The sequence below is a fragment of the Ambystoma mexicanum genome, chromosome 2p (assembly GCF_040938575.1).
Source record: "Ambystoma mexicanum isolate Mex_15411 chromosome 2p, UKY_AmexF1_1, whole genome shotgun sequence".
In the NCBI taxonomy this organism is placed as follows: Eukaryota; Metazoa; Chordata; class Amphibia; order Caudata; family Ambystomatidae; genus Ambystoma; species Ambystoma mexicanum.
This window is the reverse complement of record NC_090923.1, coordinates 663,164,262-663,187,981: the sequence shown is the minus strand read 5'-3', so window position 1 is coordinate 663,187,981 and position 23,720 is coordinate 663,164,262. Positions and strand designations below refer to the sequence as shown.

At 48.7% G+C, this 23,720-nt stretch overlaps 2 protein-coding genes across 5 annotated transcripts in view; one reads left to right on the top strand and one right to left on the bottom strand.

Moving 5' to 3' along the window:
• The window catches only part of ACP7 (acid phosphatase 7, tartrate resistant (putative)), a 282,088-nt gene extending 262,562 nt beyond the window's left edge, over positions 1-19,526 (bottom strand). Inside the window, exon 1 of one of the 4 annotated variants that reach the window (XM_069644229.1) lies at positions 19,172-19,526. The gene's annotated coding sequence lies outside the window, so the exon portion shown is untranslated. The remainder of the gene's footprint in view (positions 1-19,171) is intronic. The other 3 variants (XM_069644231.1, XM_069644232.1, XM_069644230.1) reach the window with 3 other exon arrangements.
• Positions 1-23,720, top strand: part of LOC138566665 (uncharacterized) — a 508,561-nt gene that overhangs the window by 389,339 nt on the left and 95,502 nt on the right. The gene's annotated exons all lie outside the window — the stretch shown is intronic.

Below are 23,720 nucleotides of genomic sequence, written 5' to 3'. Positions count from 1 at the left end.
GGAATTCTAGGTATTCAGGAGGTAACTGAGAAGCCTCCGAGGAAATTGCTGCCAGTGCAACACCAGGTCGAGGGTGACAAGTAGAGACACATTCTGGAAACTGAACCGTTCTTGCTCGCCAATCGATCTGAGGATTGTGCTTCTCTAACCAAGGAATTCCTAGAATAATCTGGAACTGAGAGGCCTTGATCACATCGAACACGATCTTCTCATGGTGTCCATCTTGACTTACTAGCGTCACTTCTTGGGTGGTATGCGTTACTGGTCCGGAGGGTATCTCCGTACCATCCACCGTAGTAATGACGTCCTTTACAGCCTTTGGACAAAGAGTCAGATTCATCCTCAAAACCATTTCATGATCCACATAATTGCTGATGGCACCGCTGTCGACGTAAGCTTCAATCGCATGTAATCGATCCGGATGTTCAGGGCTAATGAGGACCATAGGTATCACGAAATGTGAGGTCACGGAACTGGTTTTAACGCTCGGCAAGAGGACCTCTATTCTTGTCGGGCGAGGTCGTTTCCCTGCTCAGAGTTTGTGACCCTGGTAACTGCAGCTCCTACTGCCTTCTTGGCTGGTTTCACCGGACAGTCTTGAAGAAAGTGCCCCGAGTTTCCGCAATAGAGGCATAATTGCAGCTGTTTTCTCCTTTCCCGCTCCTTTTGTGTTAGTGGTCCTTTCAGGCCCCCTATTTGCATGGGTTCCCCGGAGTCTACTCCTTTGGTAGGAGTTGGTGGTTTGGAAAATACTCGAGCATCAAACTTGGAACGATCGGCCTTCCTGTTCTGCAGTCTGTGGTCAATTTGAACGACTAAGTCAATATAGTCCGAACAGTCTTGCGGGGGATTCACTACTTGGGCTAACACATCTTTGAGCTCTCCACGTAGACCTCTATAAAACAGCGTAATCCTTTTGTCCTCAGGCCATCGAGTTTCCACTATCAGTCTGTTGAAAGACGCAATATAAGCCAAAAGGTCTTGATTACCCTGTCGCAATGAAAGGAGCTCATTGTCCAAGGCCTGCCCCTGTGAATGTCTTGCAAACAGTTTTTCCATACTGAGCTGAAAAGCTTGAAAATCATGGAGAACCGGATCATCTTGATTAACTAGAGGGATCGACCAGTCTGCCGCATTGCCACTAAGGTACGAAAGCACGAAAGCTACCTTAGCTTGATCAGTTGGAAAGGCTGCTGGCCGGCATAAGAAGTGCAACCGGCACTGATTAATAAATACTGCAAACCTCTTTGGGTCACCAGAAAATCGTTCGGGCGGAGCCAGAGGTACATTCCCAGGTAGGTTGATCTGCACTGGGTTCGTAGAGGATGTTGAAGGAAGATTTGCCCCTGATGCGGGTAACGGAGTTTGTCCGGCTTGTGACTGTAGCAATTGTCTAGCGAGATCGTCTGTTCGCTCCTTGGAAATAATCAGTTTACTTCTTAGAGCATTCGTTTCCTGACGGGCTGCATGCACTTCTGCTCTTAGTTCCCCAAGTAACTGGGCTAGCTGGTCGGTATCCGAGGTTTCCATAGCGCCTGGGTGGGAGTTTTGCGATCGGCTTTGCGTTCTGTAACGCTCACCTGATTCCCGCAGAGGCGCCGGTCTTGACTGGGTGAATGCCGTATCTTCAAAGGTGATGTGTAACACACGGTTGGCTCTTTGGGCTGGACCTCTGTGCACTGTATGTCTGACTCGAAGAGTAAGATGTCTGCAGATAGAAAATATGGGATTAATGAACTGGGGTTATTGGGTGCCTCTCTCCTCTTCCCTTTCTCTTCTCCTGTAGAACCCCAAAGGTTAACACCCTCACCTTAGATAAGTGAACGCCGAGCTCTCCATCTGCCTCGGGGCAGGGTGCCGTAACCAGTTTCTTCACTGGATAAGGGTGCAGGCCTCTTGACCTCAGAGGACTGCTGTCCGTCGTCAACTGCACGAACGGTAAGTTCTGGGCACTTCGAATGTCTTAAAAGTCTTTTGTAATGATATCTCTTGTTTTGCAGGGTTCCGGCGATGGCGGATGGCGGGCTGATGAGAGTTGAGGATCGAACCCGCGTGAGGAATAGAAGCGCCTGGAAGCACGTAAGTAAGCGCTTGTAGCCTGCTTCACGATGCGCACTAACTGTCCCTTTTATCTTGCAGGTACAAGTTCGGAGCTTTAGAGAAGCTGAAGGGTGTTGGAATACCCACTGGATTCGGCGTGGGAAGGAGTAATGGCACGTGAGTAATAAAGTTGCCCAATGTCTTTAAACGCACCTTCTTTTGTCTTTCAGATGCGGGATGCAGCGCCGAAGGCCTCCGGAGCGTGCGAAGAGCTGGTAAGCTTTCGTCTTTCAGATGCCGGAATGCAGTGCGAAGACCTCCGGAGCATGCGAAGAGTACGTAAGCCTTTGTCTTTCAGATGCCGAAATGCAGCGCGAGGCGTTGGTGACAGCCGATGGACCAGGTAAGAGATGCGCTGCCACTGAAGACCGTAGTGCTAACCTGTTCTTTCTTTGTCTTTACAGGTGCTGCTGAAGACTGGATTCCAGGATGGTAAGCCTTTGTTCCCTTAGGCCCAGGATCAGAAGCAGAAGACACGATGAGCGTTCTGCTGCAGAGAACGCAGAATAACGCAAAGCAAGATTCATCCATCGGGTGTGGTTTAAATAGCCTCCTGTAGTGCTTAGGTGTCTCCTTCCACAGCCACGCCTAGGTAAGAAAAGAGTTCCTGCTTTCCAGAAGAGTTCCAGTGTTCTGAACCTAGGGAGTGGCTCCTGCCCCACCCAACAGGAAAAGTAGTCCCAAACAGAAGAGGATCAGGGGTTCAACTGGCAGGTAAGTAAGCAGCATGGGTTTATAGTCATAATGTCGACAAAAAAATGTCGACAGACAAAAATGTCGAAAAAATAATGTCGAAAATAATAATGTCGACATTCTATACTTTTAATGTAAAAAGTCATAATGTCGAAAAAAAAATGTCGACATTTTTTTTTTTGACATTATGACTATAAACCCTTAAAACTATCAACACCTCACCCAACACCCCCCTGCCACCCCCCCCCCACACCCCCCAACCACCCTTTCACCCCTCATACTCAACACATACCAATTATTTATTTATTTATTTATTTATTCAATAATTAAATAAATAAAAATTGTATTTACTATGGGGGGGTCCCCCCCCAACCCCCCCTCACCCAACACCCCCCTGCCACCCCCCCACACCCCCCCCCAACCACCCTTTCACCCCTCATACTCAACACATACCAATTATTTATTTATTTATTTATTCAATAATTAAATAAATAAAAATTGTATTTACTATGGGGGGGTCCCCCCCCCAACCCCCCCTCACCCAACACCCCCCTGCCACCCCCCCACACCCCCCCAACCACCCCTCATACTCAACACATCATATATATATTTATTTATTTATTTATGCATACACTAAATTAATGTCGAAAAAATATCGAATAATGTCGACATTTTTGTTTGTCGACATTATTGTTTTTCGACATTAATTTGTCGACATTTTGACTGTCGACATTATTGATGTCGACATTATGACTGCACACCAGCAGCATGGTCTGCTGCAGGTAAGTCCACCCAAGCATTATGAGCCCGGCGCTTCCAGCGCTGGGACTGGGCATCTTTATGAGCCTGGTGCCACTGGCTCCAGGACAGGGTCCAAAAGGTCCCAATTGGGACTGGCTGGCACTCGGAACCGGGGTTATGGGTCTGCTTCCAAGGGAGTCGGGCAAGTCCTGATCTTTTGGAAGCAGAGATCATGACAGAAGGTACCAGTCTGTCACTGCGTATAGAAGGAGAGGCACCTTCTCGCCCTAGCTAACCTGTTTGGTCACACATCCACCAGAGCCTTTCACATAGTCTAATAAACACATCCTGCATAGGCAGATGGTCATGGGTTTTGCTGCATGCTCCAATGTACTTTTTAGCTTAGTCTATTAGGTGGTGCTTACGCGCCACCTATAAGCTGACATTATTGCATTGGAGTACAACTAGGAGTGAGATGGCATGTGAGGAGGTACACACAACTTGTAGATGTTGTCTGGTTATTTACCCACCCATTTACTGCCCATGCTGATCCGTATGGCCATGCCCACTCGCTACTTGCTTCTCACCACCGAAAACACATCCTCCTGAAAATTATTTGAGCTCATTCTATCAAGCAGTAACATCAAACGTTAGCCTGCCAGAGTTATATCTAAGCAGTCTGCTGAGAGCTAATGGCTCATTTGCAGCAATACATGGTAATGGTAACAAACATAACCAAGTGTGCTTTCAGCCACTTGATTATGATCTGTAACTCGCATTGAAGTCCTGTTCAAAACAAGCACTGACAAAGCCAGCAGTTGGGGTCTAGGTAAAGGTGTTGAATAGGCATTCGCCAAGCACTGTTATTCTATGTCCAGGTAATCACACTATGTTCCAGCTATTGCAATCTTGTGGCCAGTTAGTACCATAATATCAGTGCCTAGCAAAAGTGATCACATACCTAAACAAAAGCCCAAACTATTGGCTTTGCCAATACTTGCTTCTCTCGCACTTGTTTAGCTCTAAAACTACAACCAGGGCAAAGACGAACACGTGGCATTTCCGAAGAGAAGCACAAATCCCTCTTGCACATTGTAGTGGCTCTGCAAAAGGCCAGCAAACTATCTTGGATGTTTAATTGTAACAATACTTTCCTGCCAGAAGTGCAGCGACAGCAAATAAAGGAAGGCCATGCCCTGGGCAGTAAAAGGTTGTTACAGTTCGGTGGGATAAACCTCACTCCTGCTCAGGCCTGATTCTCCCCGGGGAACACTATGCACCCTCTGACATCATTTCTAAGCTAATGAGTTAAACTGTGGTGTCTCTATCCTTCAAGTAGAACCTTTGCTGTACCCCCTTACTTTTTTCTTTCCCTGTATCTGTATATTGCTTTAGTGATTTGTTCTGCCCCCCCACCCCCTCATCTAGGAATATGCCTTTCCCCTACCTGGACCCTGCCCACATACCCTTGTTGCATCTCTGTGCATTGAAGCGAGTGTATTGGAATTTGGCACATTGCAAAAGTTCAAATTACCTTTTTTTAAATGAAAAGCATCTTCCCACGGACCTGGCATGGGGTAACAATATTATTTATACGACAAATTCATTTTTTTAGGGCGCATAAAATATAGCATACAATGGCAGTATCTGGGCATATGATACTTTGCCTCGCATAAAATGACATTACTTGGGCATATGAGGTAGTTCATACCATATTGACCTGGCAGAAGATGACAGTATATGGGCCAGTATATATACGGCCTTGCATCGCATGTGATGGCGGTACCAGGGCATATAAAGCTCCATCTGTGCATATGATGGCATTACAAAGGCAGGTGAGGTTGTATGTAGCTTACTATGCATTGCCTGAGCACTGGGTGCTTTGTTAGGACAGTACCTCTGCATAAAAGCTTTGCATAGCACACGACGACTGTACCTTAGCATGTGACGCCCCATATGTCATTTGAAGCCAGTATCCAAGAAAGGGAGCCTGTACTTGCCATACCCTGTCCACATATAGCTGTGCACGTGCTTGTGAGCCTGCATCTAGCATATGATGTCGGAGCGTGAGATATTATATAAAGACTGTGGCTGAGGGGGCGTGGCCTGGAGCGCTGACTATGCAGTCGCTTCCTTGATGGCCTCCGTGGGACGCCCGCTGCATCTCAGCTTCCTAAGGCTCCCATGCAGCGTTTTTCGAACCTAATTAGGTGAGGGGGTGTGAGAAGGTTCGGAGCCCCGCCGGCGTGCTGCTGGGACCCAGAATCGCCAAGATGAAGATAATCGGGCTCTCCTTATTCCGCGGCCCCTCCGCCGCGTAATCCAAGATGGCGGACGGGACCCAGCGACAACAACCGAGACGTGGCCTCGCCATCGGAGCTCCTCCTATGGACCCCTGAGTCGATCTGGACCCAAGAGCCTCCCGCCTCACATGACCGGAGGGACCCGAGCCACACGCCTGTGCTCCAGCTGATACTCCCGGTGGCGCTCTGGGGAACGCTCTGGGAGGCGCGCGGACGGCGGAGGGCGAGGTAGGTGCCCCGGGCCTCCTCTGTTTCGGCCCATCTCCCCGGACATCCCCAGGGGGATAAAACCCTGCAGCCACCCCAACCGCGCCGGCGGCGCGCCACGACACGCAGCTGCGGTCTCCCTGCTCTCGCCCTCTGCTGTATCCCTCCGCCTCCACTCCAGAAGAGGGGGCTGGAGCCGGAGAGTCCTCGGGGGTGCACCGCAGAACAACCCTGCCTTCAATTGTGAGGAGGCTGCAACACCTTATTGCCCCCACTGGCTCGTGGTTCCGGTCAGCGGCGCCATGTTCTGCTGCCCTCTTTATTGAGCAATCCGCCCTGAAATAGACCCTCTACTGCCACCATTACCATCAAGAGTCTTGCTAACACCCGTGGCGATCTGGGTCCTCACCCTCCACCCCAAAAGACTACACTGGACTGGTGTGCTCCAGTATCTAAGTTGCTCCCTCTCATCTCCCCGTTTGCTTCCTGGGGCGCCCCGGCCCACATTCACCCTCCCCTTGTCCGACTTGGTACCAGGGAGACCGGGACAACACTGCAATCCTCTTCCTCTTCCTCTTCACTCGCACTGAAATCACCTACGCTAATCAGAGTCCAACCAAGACATCGGAACCCTCATCCCAACCCTCCGAGAGGCCTCAAGCTACCCTCAAACCATCGCCACCATTGCGACTGAGCCACCTGCAGCCGTTGACCCACTCCTGTCAGACCACACTATGTCTAGGCAACCGAAATCCACCAAGTCCTCAGACATAGCAACAATGCTAATGTCATCCGACAAAGCGAAGAAACTGGACACTCTCCCCTCCATCTCACGAGAATCCCTGGACAACAAGGGACCTCTAGCGACCAAGGAGGATATCTGTGAATTCATGGCTGACATTAAAACCGAATTTCGATCATGTATGTCTGAGCTTACCGCCAAGTTGGAGAATACTGATAAAAGGGTTTCGGAGATAGAACAGAGAGTGGGAGGGATTGAAGATCGCGCCCAGGACCACGCCTCCTCCCTGACTGAGGTCCAGCGTTCCGTTGGGCTTCTGCAGGACAAGTACGAAATCCTGGAATATAAGCAGGAGAACATGGAGAACAGAGCCCGGCGCAACAACCTCCGCATTCGGGGGGTTCCCATGTCAGTCCCAGACCAAGGGCTGGCCGAATATGTAGGCCTTTTCTTTCAATCTCTCCTCCCCGACCTGGAGGACTCACTACTGCTACTGGATCGCACTCACAGGCTAAACCCCCGTCGTGGGGTGGAGTCAGACGGCCCACCTGATGTCATCACCAGGGTGCATTTCTTTACGACAAAGGAAGCCATATCGGCAATAAGTCGCTCCGAGAACGAAATCACCTTCCAGGGGACTCCCCTTCAGATCTATCAAGACCTATCTCCGTTGACCCTTCAGAAAAGGCGAGCCCTTCACCCACTAACCACCTTCCTCCAAGCCCAAAAAATTCGCTACAGATGGCTCTTTCCCACAGCTTTGCAATTCTCCTATAAGGGTACCATACGTAGGATCAATCACCTGGACGACGCTAAAAGTATATTGCACCCAGACTCCGCTAACACCTCGTCCCCACAGGCCACTGAAAAGGCGGCTGACTCGGACCCCATAGCCTCCCCTAGGTCCAAACAAAACACATGGTCGAAGGTTCCGAGATTTAGGAGGAGGAAATGACCCAGAGCGAACCCATGAGGGACTCTTCTGCGCCCTGAGACCCGGCTTAGCGAACCCGGCGCTGTGGAGCCGACCGCCACTTTTGGAAACATGGATGAACTCCATCCCCGATGCAGCGGGCCTCCCCCACGGCCCATGCCCAGCTCCAAGGTACATTCCACCTATGAGTCCTTGGAGCATTTCACTCAGACTATTCATACCTTTAGCCATGTTGGCTATTCTCTGTTATACGGCCCTGTTGGCCAGGGGAGGGCCTGACCCCATAATAGGTCCCCCGCCCCCAGTTAAATCTTGGACTTCCCGTTGGCGGTCCGAGCAAAAACCCCAAAAGCAGGATAACAGATGGTCACATCTCCCACGACGTAATGGCTGATTCTTCAGTAGCTCCCCCCCTTCCACAAGTCTCATCAGCGACTCCAGGTCCCGCCCCGGAACAGCAAACCTGGAAGTTTGTCTCTCTGAATGTCAAGGGACTGAACTCACCGGCTAAACGAAAATCAATTCTACAAAAACTCCAGAATGATACTACCGCTGTGGCCATGCTACAGACCTGCTCCCGGCAGACTTCAGCCGCCTACACTCTCGCGACTTTCCAAAGCAAGTCTTCGCGTCTGGAAGCTCCAAGCGGGGTGGTACAGCAATCCTGTTCCGGAGGGGGCTGAATCCCCAGATACTGGACTCCATAAGCTGCCCGGAGGGACGCTACATAGCAGTGAAATGCCTGCTAGCGGGACAGCTGTTCTCCTTGGTCTCCGTGTACGCGCCGAACTCTGGCCAAGCACCCTTCTATGATTCGCTAACCACAACTCTCTCTCCCTTTCTGGAGGGCCAGATAGTGATCGGTGGGGACTTTAATGGGGTCCCAGACCCCGTAAAAGACAAATCGCATCCACCCTCCGCCGGGGACTTCACCACGGCCTTAGCCCTCTTGCGATTATTTAGAACTCTAGGGGTGGTGGACTCATGGAGGGTACTCCACCCGTCTGAAAAAGACTTCTCCTTCTATTCTTATGTTCACCGGACATTTTCCAGGATAGATCTTCCTCTGATATCTCCGCAGATCTTCGCTTTCACTGAGGAGGTGACTATAGGCTCCAGAATCTTATCCGACCACGCCCCGGTAACCTTGGAAATCCGAGTCCAGGGACCTCCTGATCCCCAGCGGCATAGATGGACTCTATATGATCCCATCCTTAATGAGACGCCACTCAGAGATGCAATCGCAACTACGATCAACAACTTCTTTAAGGAAAACCCTAGCGGAGATACCTCTTTAGCCAACAACTGGGATGCAATGAAGGCAGTGGTGCGGGGAGAACTGATTGCCAAAGGGGTAGCCTATCATAGGCATAAACAACAAATTCGTCAGGGCCTTGAAGAGGAACTTGAGAGGGCGGAGAGGATCCATAAGGAGAAGGGCTGGACCCCTAAAACGCAGCGAGCTCTCCGAATAGCAAAAAAAGAAAATTGAAGCCCACTACGCTGAATATACCGCCCATCAAATGACGAAGGCTAAACAGTTCTATTATGCCAAAAACAATAAAGCAAACAAACTACTGGTGGCTAAACTTGCCAAGACAAGAAGGAATAACACAATCGTGGGCCTTCGGGATCAGCAGGGCAAGACTCAGTACTCGGATCTCGACAAGCTTCAAATCGCATCGACCCACCTGACCCAGGTAATGACCGCCCCGGCCCGAGACGTCAAAGAACAGAGGGAATACCTGCAAAGGGCGGCGCTCCCCCGACTGGAAAACGCAGCTCGGGACTCGTTGGAAGCCCCAATCACCGACGAGGAAGTCGATGAGGCGATAAAATCCCTTAAATCTCGAGCCCCAGGCCCAGACGGCTATACGACGAAGTTTTATAAAGTTTTCAAACCCCAACTCCTGCCACCTCTGGTACAGCTGTTTAATTCATTCAGGACCACTGGCACTATAACCCCGTCGATGCAAGAATCAATCACAGTTTTGCTGGCCAAACCTGGCGGTGACCCGAAGAATCCTGCGTCCTACAGACCGATTGCTCTGCTCAATATAGATGCCAACATATACTCCAAAATTTTAGCAACCCGTCTGTCCCGGATTTTGCCAGAGATAATCGACGCCGACCAGAGTGGCTTCATCACACACCGCTCTACCGCTGATAACATTCGTAGAGCTCTGAACCTGGTGGAACTTGCCTCCCGAGACTCCCGAGAGCTGGTGCTTCTGGCCCTGGATGCAGTTAAGGCCTTTGACAAGGTGGACTGGAACTTCATGAGGCTTACTCTCGAGGCCTTTGGCTTTGGTCCAGAGTTCTGCGCCATGACTTTGGCTAACTATACAGCGCCCAAGACCCTTCTCAGAGTCAATGGCATCCTCTCCCCCCCTATCGACTTGACCTGTGGAACCAGACAGGGCTGTCCGTTATCGCCTCTGCTCTTCGCACTAATCATGGAACCATTCGCCCAACGGATCAGGCGAAACCCGGCGATTAAGGGCTTCGAATCGAATACAATACACCATAAACTGGCCCTCTACGCAGACGACGTCCTACTAACCATCACGGAACCTCGTACTTCCCTCCCTCAGGCCCTAGCTGAGATAGAGAGCTATGGAAAGGTCACAGGCTTTGCCATCAACTTCCGGAAGTCAGCTGCCATGGGGGTAGCCCTGTCCCGGGAGGTCCGGGAGGCTCTGGCCCCATTATGTCCGATACAATGGACGACTAAGAGCATCAGTTATTTGGGTGTCCAGATCCCAGCTGACCCTGGGGAAGTCTATCGAGCAAACTTTCTCCCACTGTTCACGGACCTCGAGGCAGACTTAAAGCGGTGGGCGGCGCAAGAGATCTCACTGATGGGCCGCATCACGGCCTGTAAAATGAACTTGCTACCAAGGCTCCTATATGCCTGCTCTTCGCTTCCAGTACCAATCCCGGCACCTGCCCTTCAGAATCTACAAAAGAAAATGTCACGGTTTATTTGGAAAGGGAGGAAGCCCAGAATCCCTAGGACCACGATGCTGGGCAATGCTAGACTGGGTGGCCTCGGAGTTCCAGATCTACAAAAATATCAGATGGCGGCCCAACTCGCCTGCATCCGATCATGGCAGATACTTACCAACCGCCCGAGATGGGTGGACCTCGAACAGGCGCAACTACCGCTCCCGCTACGTTTTCTCCCGCATATCAATCCCTCCGAGCGCCGACAGTGGCAGAACCTCCTGATGACCACCAAACACACTATTGCTGTCTGTGATAAAGCGCTGAAACAAAAGAAAACCCCAGTGGGACTCAGCCCTTCCTCCCCGGTGTTCCTGAACCCAGCTTTCTCCCCTGGCTGGTCCACCCGGAACTTCAGATCCTGGATTGCGGGAGGCCTGGAGACCCTGGGGCAACTATTCGAAGGGGGACAACCCTGCACCTTTGGGCGTTGTAAAGAACTCTTCCAACTTCAGGAACAGGGTAGATTCACGTACATTCAGCTGCGCCACTGGTGCTCCCATCCACAGACCCGCCAAGCCGCCACCCGCCCTCCCACGGCTATTGAACTGACCCTAAATGACCTCCCAACCAGGGGGAGAATCTCCACTCTATACAAACGCCTCCAAAATGACTTCCTAACCTCTAAAACCCGGTACATGGCCCAATAGGAGGCGGACCTAGGCCACCCAATCGAGGACCAGCTATGGGTTGACATTTGGTCGCGGGCCCACACTTCTTCATCTTGCATTACGAACAGAGAAGGCGCCTACAAAATCCTTCTTCGCTGATATTATCCTCCCCTAAGACTACACCATATGAACCCCACACTTGACCCGAACTGTTGGAGGCAATGCGGCCAAGTAGGGTCTTTCTTTCATATGTGGTGGTCCTGCCTGAGGGCCCAGACCTTTTGGAAACAATGCCTAGCAACAATCGCAGACATCACTCAGGTACGACTTCCCCTGGAGCCCGAACCCATCCTCCTGGGAGCCCCGGTCCCCGGGATCTATCCTAGATCTGGCCCTATGGCCAAACTACTATCCCAATGCCTACTGGCAGGCAGAAATGTAATAGCTCGCACTTGGAAAACCGCAGAAGGACCACTAATGCCTTTTTGGTGGACCAAAATTTGGGACATCTTAATCGCGGAGAAGGTGAAGGCTGCCGGGGCAGGCCGCCTACATCGCTTCGAGAACATCTGGGGCCCGATCCTAGACTTTGATCAGAATTATCCAGCCCTGACATACAAGCCCCAAGTAGCCAGGAGAACTTTACGGGACGATAATTCGCAGCTGGGACAGGAAGAGGAACATTAAGACCCGGGGGAGGGAAGAGCAACCAACTGTATTGCTTTTGTACCATATGTCGTGATTGATCAAGTTTTGTATCATTTTATCCTGTCTGTTTAAAATAAATATTTTTAAATAAAAAAAAAAAAAGACTGTGGCTGAATATATGGTGCTGTACTGGGGAAATAACTGGACTGGACATATAAAACGGTGTTTGAGTTTAAGGCTGTGGCGAGACGAGGCTGCACTGCATGGGGGATATACCTGGACATAGGATGCTGTAACTGAGCATGTGGGTCCATTCCTGTGTGAAGTGATCTTACCCTCTGTGTGAAGGGATCTTATCCTGGCCATGATGTAAGGCTATGGATATCAGCATGAAATGGTTCACGGTTTCATTAGGCTGTTTCTCATAAATAAGGCTGCACATGGAATATGCCTCTCAGATCAGCAGTGCAGATAAATATACGGTTGGTGGTTAAGATAGCCTGCTTTTGTAACTTTGCTATTTGTTAATCTTAGTTACTGTAGTTTACTTTTACTTCCGCAATGTCACTGCTCTGTTGCAATTAGTTTCAAATGTCGTGTTACCTCACTTCTGTACAACTTAAAACGGGTCTGTACCATCACATTGTACTATATCATTGGGGGACAAAGGGCGGCGTTGTTGCGCCGGCTACTTATGGCATTTTGATGAACTGAACCCCTGGTCAGCTGGTAGCTTTCGCGAGAGTAATAGCCCACGCTTTCGATAATTTAAAGAAAGCTACTAAGGAAAGGAAAGGAAAGGAAAGGCGCACTGCCTCCAAGCGCTGCTGCATGGGCGCTCAGAGTGACGTTGCCTTTAAATAATTGGTCACAGAGCCCTGCTGAGGTGGAGGTGGTGGGGGCTGGGGGGTGGCGGGTGTAGCATATCTGTACTGCACCAGAGGCAACCCGGGGATTTCTACACCCAGTTGGTGCTTAGATGTCCTCCTTGCCATGGAATGTATGTTGGGGTGGCGGCATTCTACATAGCACACACTACCCATAGACCAAAGCATGGACGTCAGGTGGGGAAGCCAGAGGATACCAGGTGTTACACCTGCCTTTCCCCCTGGTTCCCTTGCCACTGCGAACCCTGGCCCACTGGCCCTCACACTTAAATAGTGCTTAGTGAAAAAACACATTTGTCCTGAAATAAACCCCTTTGCTTTTGACGCTTAAACTGTGTGTGATCCCCATTCACCTCTTCCAATGCGCGGCTGCTTGCACAGCGAGAGCCCCCACCAGAAGCAGTTCTTGCAAGAGTGCGGGAGTTATCGATTGGCATAAGGAAACTAAACATTCTACACAATAACGTGTCTGTGCGTGTGTGTGTGTGTGTTGTGTTTGCAGTTTGCTTAAGTGGGACAATTTATGTCTTATGTTTGACACTTCACTGTAAACTGCGCACAGCACTACTATCTATGCACCTTTGCACACTAGGAAAGTGCCTTTTATATGCAGCATGTAGAACAGGATGGAGAACGCTCAGTGGATTGTTTGTAGCCAATTACTGCATTTCTCCTACATCCCATCATAATAAATAATACTGGTTTACCAACAGGTTTTAACAAAGATGTATTTTATGTTTTAGATTGATTTCGAATGTGGTTTGGCGCTTGACGTATTTTCTTTTTCACACACTGGTCCTGCTCACGAAATAACACAATGCATACATTTTAGTATGCACGAGTGTGACTGCTGGTGCTAACCTTACGAATCTGGACTACTGAAAGCTTCGTGTGTTTTTTTTTGAAGCCTTAACTTGCTCCTAGATTTCCAAGCAGTAAGGACTGCACTTAGGCTGTGTCATCATTTGTGTATTTACTTTTTCTATTTGGGACATTTGTGGCTGTTTGTGACAGATTGTAGTTCACTTGAACTACACTACCCAGAATCCCAGCCTCTTATTCCTGCCAGCGGCGCACCAGCGCCGGTGCATATGCAGAGGCCGGTTTTCGGCAGTTCTCGTCCGGGCTCAGACACTCAGCGCTCACCACTCGCTACACTAGTAAGTCCTCACAAGAGACACTGTAGACATTTTAGTCGACTCATGTTTGATATTTTGAGACTGCTACTTGTATTACTGCTTGTGCCTCCAGTTACTGAGGATGCAACCCTCCCCAAGCAAAATGGTAGAAGCAGGAGCTCCCAGAAAGGAGACCATACACCAAACCGTAACACAGCAGAGGACTGCCTCCATTAGTTTGGTCGGGGGCACAACCAATGCCGTATCAGCAGTCAATGATCAGGTTAAGGGGTCTATATCCCATCTGATAATTTCAGACATAGGCCCTCCCTGAAATATCTACTATTAAACACCAGGTCGCTAGTCAAACACGCCCTGGAAGTGGCAGATTACATAGTAGAAGAAAATATTGACATCTGCGCTCTGTCTGAAACCTGGTTGCATGCTGCAGCAGGACCTTCGGTATCAGTGGCAATTCCTGAGGTTTACAGTATTTTTAGAGAGGATCATCTCTATGGTAAAGGAGGTATGGTTGCACTTATTTCTTGGAGTGATCTATCCATCAGACAAGTGAAGTTGGTGGAAATAACAAATTGTGAAACCTTTTTTGTTAAAGTTGAACTTAATCCAAATTCCTCACCAAATCTTTACATCTTGTATCGCCCACCCTCCTCTATGCCAGATTTTGTAGCTAACCTAACTGGACTGATCTCCTCCACCCTCAAACCCAAATCCAAAGTAATTATTATAGGAGATTTCATCATGGGTTTTCTTGACCCTTCAGATTCCTTGGCAAACGCAACTGTGAGTGCTTTGGAAAACATGGATTTTATTCAATGTGTATCACAACCCACCCACTGTGGGGGCAGAATCCTTGACTGGGTAGTGATACATGGTATAGGGGTGGATAGGATGGCAGTGAAACCCTGTCCATGGTCTGATCACAGTTTTGTAAAATTTGAAATATTACTAAAATCAAACAGCCTCAAAGGAAAGTCTTATATCGTAACTTACGCAAATTCACTCTAGGGTCACTAGCTCTGCTTTTTGCTCACTATTTAGCCAATCTTGCCCAGTATAAGTCGGCAGCTGATCGGTCAGCAGTATACAACAAAATGATGACTGAAGCCGTTGATAGTCTTGCTCACCAAAAACTAAGACCACAAAAGACTACTCTGTCAAAAAGTTGGTATTCATCGGCAATACTAAATTTAAAAATGAAGAAACAAAAGGCACTCCCGAAATGGCAGAAAACACTATCTACCATTGACAAAACCGAGTATTCTTGTGCTGTAGAAGAGCACAAAGATGCTATTTATGCTGCAAAAAAGGTTCCTATGAGAATAGAACCAAGACTGCTGCGTCAGACACAAAGGAACTTTTTAGGATCTTAAAAGAACTGGAGGATCGGTGTCCCATCAATCGTACAATCGAAAAAAACTCAGACTGGTGTACCCGAATTGAAAAGGCCATGGTCGGTGAGATCCAAATGATTAAAAAGGACATTGAGACTAAGGTTATCAAATTGACTCCTTACACTATGGCAAAGGTTTCCCATGAGGATGCAATGTCAGAGGGACTGACCCTGGAATGTGGAGTGCCACAGGGCGCCTGCCTATCTCCTACTCTCTTTAATCTATTCATGCTTACACTCTTCCATCATTTGGAAGAAGTTGGTATTTGTTACGCTAATTAATTATGCTGATACTCAGTGTCTTTTTCCACTCTCAGGTGACCACCTCAAAGACACTAAGATCATCAATTCAACTTATAACAAAATTCACCTCTGGATGTTGCTCAATGGCCTATAGCCCTGAATAACTCAAAAACAGAGATTATAATCTTGGGCACTGGCCCTAAACTTTGCCATCTTGATCCAGTCTACTTTTCTTTTCAAATTGCAGAGTGCCTCCTACCTACCCTTAAGAAAGTGAAAACTTTGTGTGGTACCAATGACCAAGAACTCTCAATGAGGGCCCATATCAGTTACCTAGTGTCAAACACGCTACATTAAACTACTGGCACAAATCAGACCATATCTGGATGCTACCAGCTGCGCTACCCTAGCCAGGGCTACCATCGGAAGTCCTATCGACTACTATGCCAGTATCTAACTGGGCGTTGGCAAAGGGGAGCTAAGCTGTCTTCAAGTTGTTTAGAACAACAGAGGGAGGGTAGTAGTTGGTCTGCAAAGAGCGATCTTGTGTCAAAAGCCAGGAGAGCATTACACTGGCTTCCTGTAGAAAAGAGAGTCATGTTCTGCACTCTTTGCATCTCGCATGCTTGTATGGCAAGAGTCCAGCCTACCTGGCAGCCCATTTTAAATGGCTACTGGACCGATGCAGCCTCAGATCAACTACTCTTCATCCCCAAGGCAAAAATGACAAAGGCAATGAACTGATGTTTTCCATTCTCGTCACCACACCTATGGACCACACTCCCGCCTGACCTAAGTCTGTGTTCTAGTTTATCAAGTTTTAAAAGAAACCTAAAAACATTCCTTTTTGAATGGAGACCCAACCCTTGCTCTCTTTCCCCTATCTGGCTCGCCCTGCTTTTTTTAAAATGTTTTTTGTCATTTTGTTTAGTTTAAGCACTCCTATGCCTCTGGGCCTTGTTCCAGCACTCTAGAAATAAAATACATAAATAAATAAATGGTGTTGTAAAAGTAATGATTTGATGGTAGGAGATGTGCTCTACTGGGTAAATTGGTGACAATGAAATGGGTCCCCTGGACACAAACCCTGGCTTCGGCCACAATCTGTGATCCTGGGCAAATCACTTTAACTCATGGGGCCTCATGGTCATTAAATGTTCAAAGTGAGATCACCTAGATGTGACTCATTTTACGCTATAAAAAACAACAAGCCGTTTCGTTAATCTGGCATATCAGGCTTTACATGGCATAAAATGGCAGTACAGGGGCAACCTAGGCTGCACTTGTCATATGATCACAGCTCTTAGGCTTGTGAGGCTAGGATGACTAAATATGGTATATCATAGCGTGGCATAAGATCATGGACGCAACTGCGACCCCTGACGTCGCCCTGACTACCCCTAAAAATTATTTTTAGATTGAGGCTCATGTTTGCTTTTTGTTTCTGGAGGGGCTGGTTTTCTGATAGCTATAGCCGGTAAGATAGCTCAGTGGGTTGAGCGCTGGCTGCTGCAATGTGTGTGATCTGCAGGTTGCAGGTTAGACTCCCAGAAAGGTCAACTCAGTCTTTCATCCTGCTGAAGTTGATAAATAAACAGGTTGGATGATATTGTAGTTCTATATAAGGCGCTTAAGCATAAGTGCTATATAATAACATATCATTTGGCCTTGGACATCTGGTTGCATTCACAGTGATATACATGGGCCTATACGCACTGATATTACCGATACATATGGTATGTACATACATTCTTGTATGAAATGTATATCACTTTACAGTGATATTCTAACCATATTGTTAGTAGTGTACTTAAAAAACAATGCTATGTTATACCACTTCCTGTTTTGACGAGGGGTGAAATGTCGTGTTCTCCCACTTCCCGTGATGTCAATTCGGGGTGGGTCAAATGGCATCACTTACTGTGATGTCATCAGAGGTCAAGGGTCGTGTGATGTCACTTCCGCCACCCGTGGCATTTTGATGAAATGACGTCCCTGTATTAGATGGCAATAGTTTGATATATGAAACTCCGCTTAGCATATTATATCATTGTCTGGCCTATGAGGCAGTATTACAAATATCTTGAATATACCCAGTATGAGGCTTTAAGATGTATAAACTGGATGTCAGTATCTAGCCATGTGAGGCTGTACTGGCATCAATGCTCCTCATCTCTGATGGTTCTCCTGGGTATGCCCTTTGCATATCATGACAGCACCCACTACATCTCAAGGTAGCGCTGTAGTTCATAAATGGTTAAAGACCAAAATAGTATTTTGCCTGATTTAATACTATTTGTTATTATATTCATTGTTCACATATTAGCAGTACATTACGTCAGTATTTTTTTACTTTGTGGTGTTACTTCCTGTGATGTCACCAGACCCAAATGTCATGACAGTAAGTACTATGGTGTCACTTCCTGTGATGTTATAGGATACCTTATGCCCAGGCATTTTGGTGAATTGAAGTCCCTATCGAAAAAATTCCATTTTTTTTAATCGCAAAATGTTTCTCGTCACCCTAGAAATCACAAAGTCGAGTCTGTGCCCGCTTTAAAAAAAGCACTGGCAATGCCAACAGTTTGGGCTTTTGTGTAGGCATGGGAAAGGCACTTGCCAGGCACTGCCATAGTGGTATCAAATTGGTGACAATGAAATGGGTCACAAGGGAACGAACCCTGGCTTCTCCACTTGGCCACTATCTGTTAGCAGGTGCAAAATGGCTTGAGTACCTGGGCATCTAACAGCAGTGCCTAGCAAATGCCTACTACTTTCACACAAGCCAAATCTGTTGGCTTTGCTAATGATTTTTTTAACAGGACTGCAGTGAAGGACACACATAGTGCTTACAAATCGAGTGGCTGAAGGCAGACCTGGTTACGACACCAGTATCAGGTTTACAGCTCCAATTACGGCATTAACTCTCAGAAGACTGCTTTAAAAAACACTGGCATGCACATGAGTGCGAAGTTTGATGGTAAGGCTTGATTAATAGGGATCAGCATGGCCATGGGCAGTCAAATAACTAAACACCTATAAACTGTGTGTCCCTCCTCATACGAAGTTCTCCCCATCTGTGCTCCAATGCAATAGTTTCGGTTCAACGGTGTGCTGACTTTTTACAAAGAAAAGAAATCCTGGGGTCCTTCTACTAGTCTCATACAGCCTGTTGCTGCGTTAACCACAGTCTGCACCTCTGCCCCATCCGAAATCCTCACGTAGCCTGATGCCCAACCTGGCACCCGTTACAAACTTCCGCCAAAGAGGCGGCTGCACCCCTGCAAACAGGGCAACCAGCGCGTTGCTTCCGCACAGTCTGCCAGTGCCACAGCAAACACATCTGGCTACCCTCTTTTACCCCCAAACGACCCGCTGTCTCCCAGCGAACCTGCAACACCGGCACAACCAGGCACAGCAACGCAGCCTTAACCACTTCCGAGGGAAGGCAGCAAGCTGAGAACAGGGCATTCAAGAACGCCAAACTCTCCGCGGTGTTAAAGAACAGCAAATATGGCACTCACGACCGTCCAGTGTTGTCCTGGGTTTCCGGGTCACATCGGCAGCTGGGCAATGTTTTGCTAGCGGTCGCTGAGGGAAGACTGAGGCTTTAATCAGGTTGTTGTGGTAGACGCCACAGCCAGGGCTTCGGCGCTCGACTCTCCTCAGGCACCCCAGAAGGATGCCGGCCCTCTAGGCAGGCGAGTCCACCGACAGCGGATCCACAACCGAGCCCTGCGTTTTCCAAGCAGCCACTGAAGACGAGCGGCTCCGGCTGCCAGGCAGCCCAGCCCTCTGGGTCCAGGAAGTGCGTGCACGCCGGATTCCAGCGCCGCCTAGTACCTGGGAGTGAGGAGACCGCTCTGCCCAGACACACGCGCCTGCACAGCTCGTTCAATGACATTTGCACCATGCACACGATAGGCAGGGCGTTCGCTGTGTGGACAGTGCGGCCAGACTTCCATTGCGTAAACTCGGCAAACGTCCAGTTAGAGGCCATAAATAACTGGGCTGTTAGGGGTTGGTGGGTTGAGCGACTGAGTTGGGATCAGGTATGAGGACACAGGGGTTCGGAAGTAAAAGAGAATAAAAACGAAAGCAAAGGAATGACACAGGGCGAAAAGTTGTAAAGGAAAATGAAAGAATAACGTAAGTGGTAAAGACATAGCGGGGAGATCCCCATTGGACACCCCCACTTCCTTAGGTCATTAACATAACACAATGAAATGAATAAATGAATACACAGACAACTGTATTAAAGTTCTTTGGAAAAAACACAAGGTCACAGTTTATTTTGGAGCAAGACAACTTGGGACGGTCCCAGCCACATTACAAACAGTCAGATACGGGTGAACCATGTCACCACTTTAGCCACTGGCCAAACTGACAAAACTGCTGGTTATTCCAGCTACACTGGCACAGCCAGCAGGAACCAGGGGCACTGACCAGGATGATTGTTGGCCTAAAGCCCTAAGGAAGGTCGAACCCGGCCAACCCCGAGCCGCTGCAGCTGCAGCGTGAAGTACCTCATTGGCTAGGACCGCCCCGATACTCCTCCACGCTTTGATGGTGGCTGACGCTGCCATCAATGCCCCCAAACCCTAGGACCTTGCTTCTCCTTCAAATTTACTAGACAATTACAGCTTACCATACTCACCATTGAATTCATCTGCAACCTGCCCTCTTTAGCTCGCCCAATATAGCCGTTAGGAAAACATTGTTGCCTTTATCAGATAGGTGGACCCCATCCGCTTCAAAATGGGAAGGCAAGGAGCTCAAACAGCAGTGCCCTACGTACCCCAGGCCCTCTGCCTTGGTCAATTTCGCAACACTTCGGTTGAGGCGCTTTCTGGATTTCTCCATGCCGGCTACAGAAATGGCGTCTCTCCATACTTGCCTTTTCACGACTTCTGACCAGAATATTTCTGTGCCTGGCAACTCGTGCACCATTATACGCAAAGTAACCTGTATTTGTGCGAGCAAGCGTCCGCGACCCAACTTGGCCAGATCGTTGCCCCCCAAATGAATCAATAACCACCTTGGTGCCCGCCGCCACTGGAGTCGCCAGTGAATTGCCGGCAGCAAGGAATGCCACCTCATGCCAGGAGTGCCCAGCCACACACACTCGGTACCCTTAAAACCCAGGTTGTGGCCGATCGTCCATTGCCTGGCCCTTTTTTCAGCGCGTGTCACAAATGAGTGGCCGATCAGCCATACTGCATCATATAAGGGGAAAAAACATACCATACCATAAATTCTTTGATCCGCCCGGATCCAACACACACACTACTCCGCCCCGCCCTTGAGTCCCCTCTGTATCTAGTATTATTCAGGGGATGCATTATGCTGGGGGCGGACATACAATCGATAACGGCCCGACTCCCACCTCCCCACCTTCATGATCGCCCGTGGAGACATGCCCTGCTGAAAGGCAGTGGTAGCTGCGCCTATCCTGAAACTATGGGTGGACCATCCCTCCCCCTGAATTCCCAAGGCCTTCAAGGCCATTGTCAGCACCTTGCGAAATTGAAATACAGAGAGGGGGGGAAGTGTCGGCGTGGGTTAGCAGGGGGCCAGCGCTTGTAGCTCTTATTTGTATAAACCTCTTGAAAAGGTGCACAGGGCAACAATCCCCCAGTGGGGTCCCATGTAGGCATATGTGAAAACCTTTTCCCTGCTGATCCGTCTTGCTTTTCCTCAACCATATACTGACCCCTTCACCTGAGTCTTTGTGGAACAGGGATACATCACCCAAAGCAATGGCCCTCCCAGATGCAGAAACTAGCTCACTAATCCTAAAGGCCCCAAAAAAGGCCCATGCGAACGCCAACCTGAATAGCGCCGTTTCGTATTCACTAAAGCATATGCTAGGTAATGTGGCCAACAACCTCACCAATAACCCAAAGTCAATTGGTTTGCGCACATCCTCAGACCTTGGCTCCGAACGGGCCCAGCCTTTCAATGCCGAGCGCACCAAAAACCCCTTTGTGGGATCACCTCTCCCCTCCAATTTGGAGTGGAAGGCAACCGCCGCCAGATGCGACGCCGCCCAACTCTTTGACAATCCTTCTGAGTGTGCCCAAACCACAAAAGTGCGTACTTGTTCCTCCGCGGTCTGTTTTTCGCACTGTAGATAAGAAATCACGCTCTTGAACTTACCATAACCTTGCTGGTATCTGCATCTTACTCCGGGCGTGAGTGAGCGCTCACTCAACTCTGCGAGTGCCCTGTCCACACCACCAACTGCCACCATTCCTTTTTGAACTGTGCTCCCTCCAGCTTGCCCTCCGGGTGGGCATTCCGGAACTTGGACCACTGAAAGCGAGAAAGAGCGTCAGCAGCAACATTTGAAGTGCCCGGCACATGTCGAGCCCTAAATTCAATGTTATGATATAAACACACTTCCACTAGTTTTCTGAGCAAGCTCAACATTGCTGGGCAAGAAGCAGACTGTAAGTTAATGGCTTGTACTACCGCATTGTTGTCGGACCAAAAACGTACCCTCTTGTTGGCCAGAATTGTAGGCCATAACAACAATGCGACAACAATGGGGAACATCTCTAGGACCATTATGTTTTTTGTTCTGCCCTTCTTGTGCCACTGCTGCGGCCACTTCTGAGCACACCACTCAGGCCCTAGGATCACACCGAAACCTTCGCTTCCTGCAGCATCCGAAAACATCTGTAGCTCAGCGCTGGTTTCCCACGGGGTTCGCCACATCTGAACCCCATTGAAGCTATCTAAGAATCTGCACCACATCTTTAAGTCCTCTTTGAGGGCAGCGCTTAATCTAATGTGGTGTTGCTTCTGAGCCACACCAGCTGTTGCCCTGGCCAGCCTTCGTGCAAAGACCCTCCCTGCTGGGATGACTTTGGCCGCAAAATTCAGCTTACCCAGGAGTTGCTGCATCTTTTCCAGGGTGGTCCTGTCCTTCGACAAATTATTCATAATCTCAGCGTTTAGGCCTTTGACTTTATCCTCTGGTAACCTGCAAGTCCCTTTAACAATGTCAATCTCAATGCCAAGGAATGTTAAAACCCTACATGGACCCTCTGTCTTCCCAGGCGCTAAGGGAACCCCCATCTCTCCCATCAATTGCTGAAAGGCAGACATTGCACTTGAACAGTCATCGGACCCATCCACACTGGGCGGGAGCTGCTGGGCAAAGATACTGATGGCCAGCAGCTCCCGCCCTTATAAGTGTCCGCAGGGGGACCTGACCTGAAGCCAGGTCCCCCTGGAAACGCCTCTTCCCCTTCAGAGGAGGAGAGGAAGAGGAGAGAGGCCTGACCAGCGACCGGAAGGGGGTGGCCAGAAGGGACAGCCCGCATTGTAGGCTGTCCCTCTAGCGCCCCCTGTGGGGGCCGGTCAGCCTCTGGATGAGAGGGAAGAAAGGAAAGAGTTGCAAAAAAAAGATGAGAAGGAAGGTAAAGGAACATGGACACATGAAGGGAGCGAGGGATACGGAAAAATGCTGTCTGAATGGATGGATACACAGGGAGAGAAAGAGAGACAGGGAAGGGGTATTGGGGATAGATAAAGAAAGAAGAAAGTTTAGTTCCTGATGATTTTGCGTCTCATTTCATTAATGAAAGTGAAGATATTCGCTCCTCTTTTCCAGCGTACAAGTCTATTTTTATTTTTTAGAAGGATTCTTTTTATGGTATTTTATGTTTTTAAAAGGTTTGCTGTAAATCATAAACAATTAGTAAAACATGAAAATTAAATGGTCTATTTTGCCCTTTTTTTACGACGTATTAATTATTGCTCTTTTCCTACTTTCTCATCTGTTTGTGATTCTGAGGTTATTTCAGTTATTTCTCAGTCTAATTCAACGGAAGCCCCTTTTCATACATTGTGATTTTCTTTAACATATTGCTTTCAAGTGGTTGTTTTACTACTGATTTTAAAAGGGCTACTGTCATACCATTACTAAAGAAACGCAATCTTGACAGTCATTGCCTAGTAACCATCGTCCAATATCTCTTCTTCCTTAGCTTTCGAAATTACTTGAAAGAATCATCAATTTTCAGATATCCAAGTGCTTAACTTCTAATAAGTTACTCTCGCCTT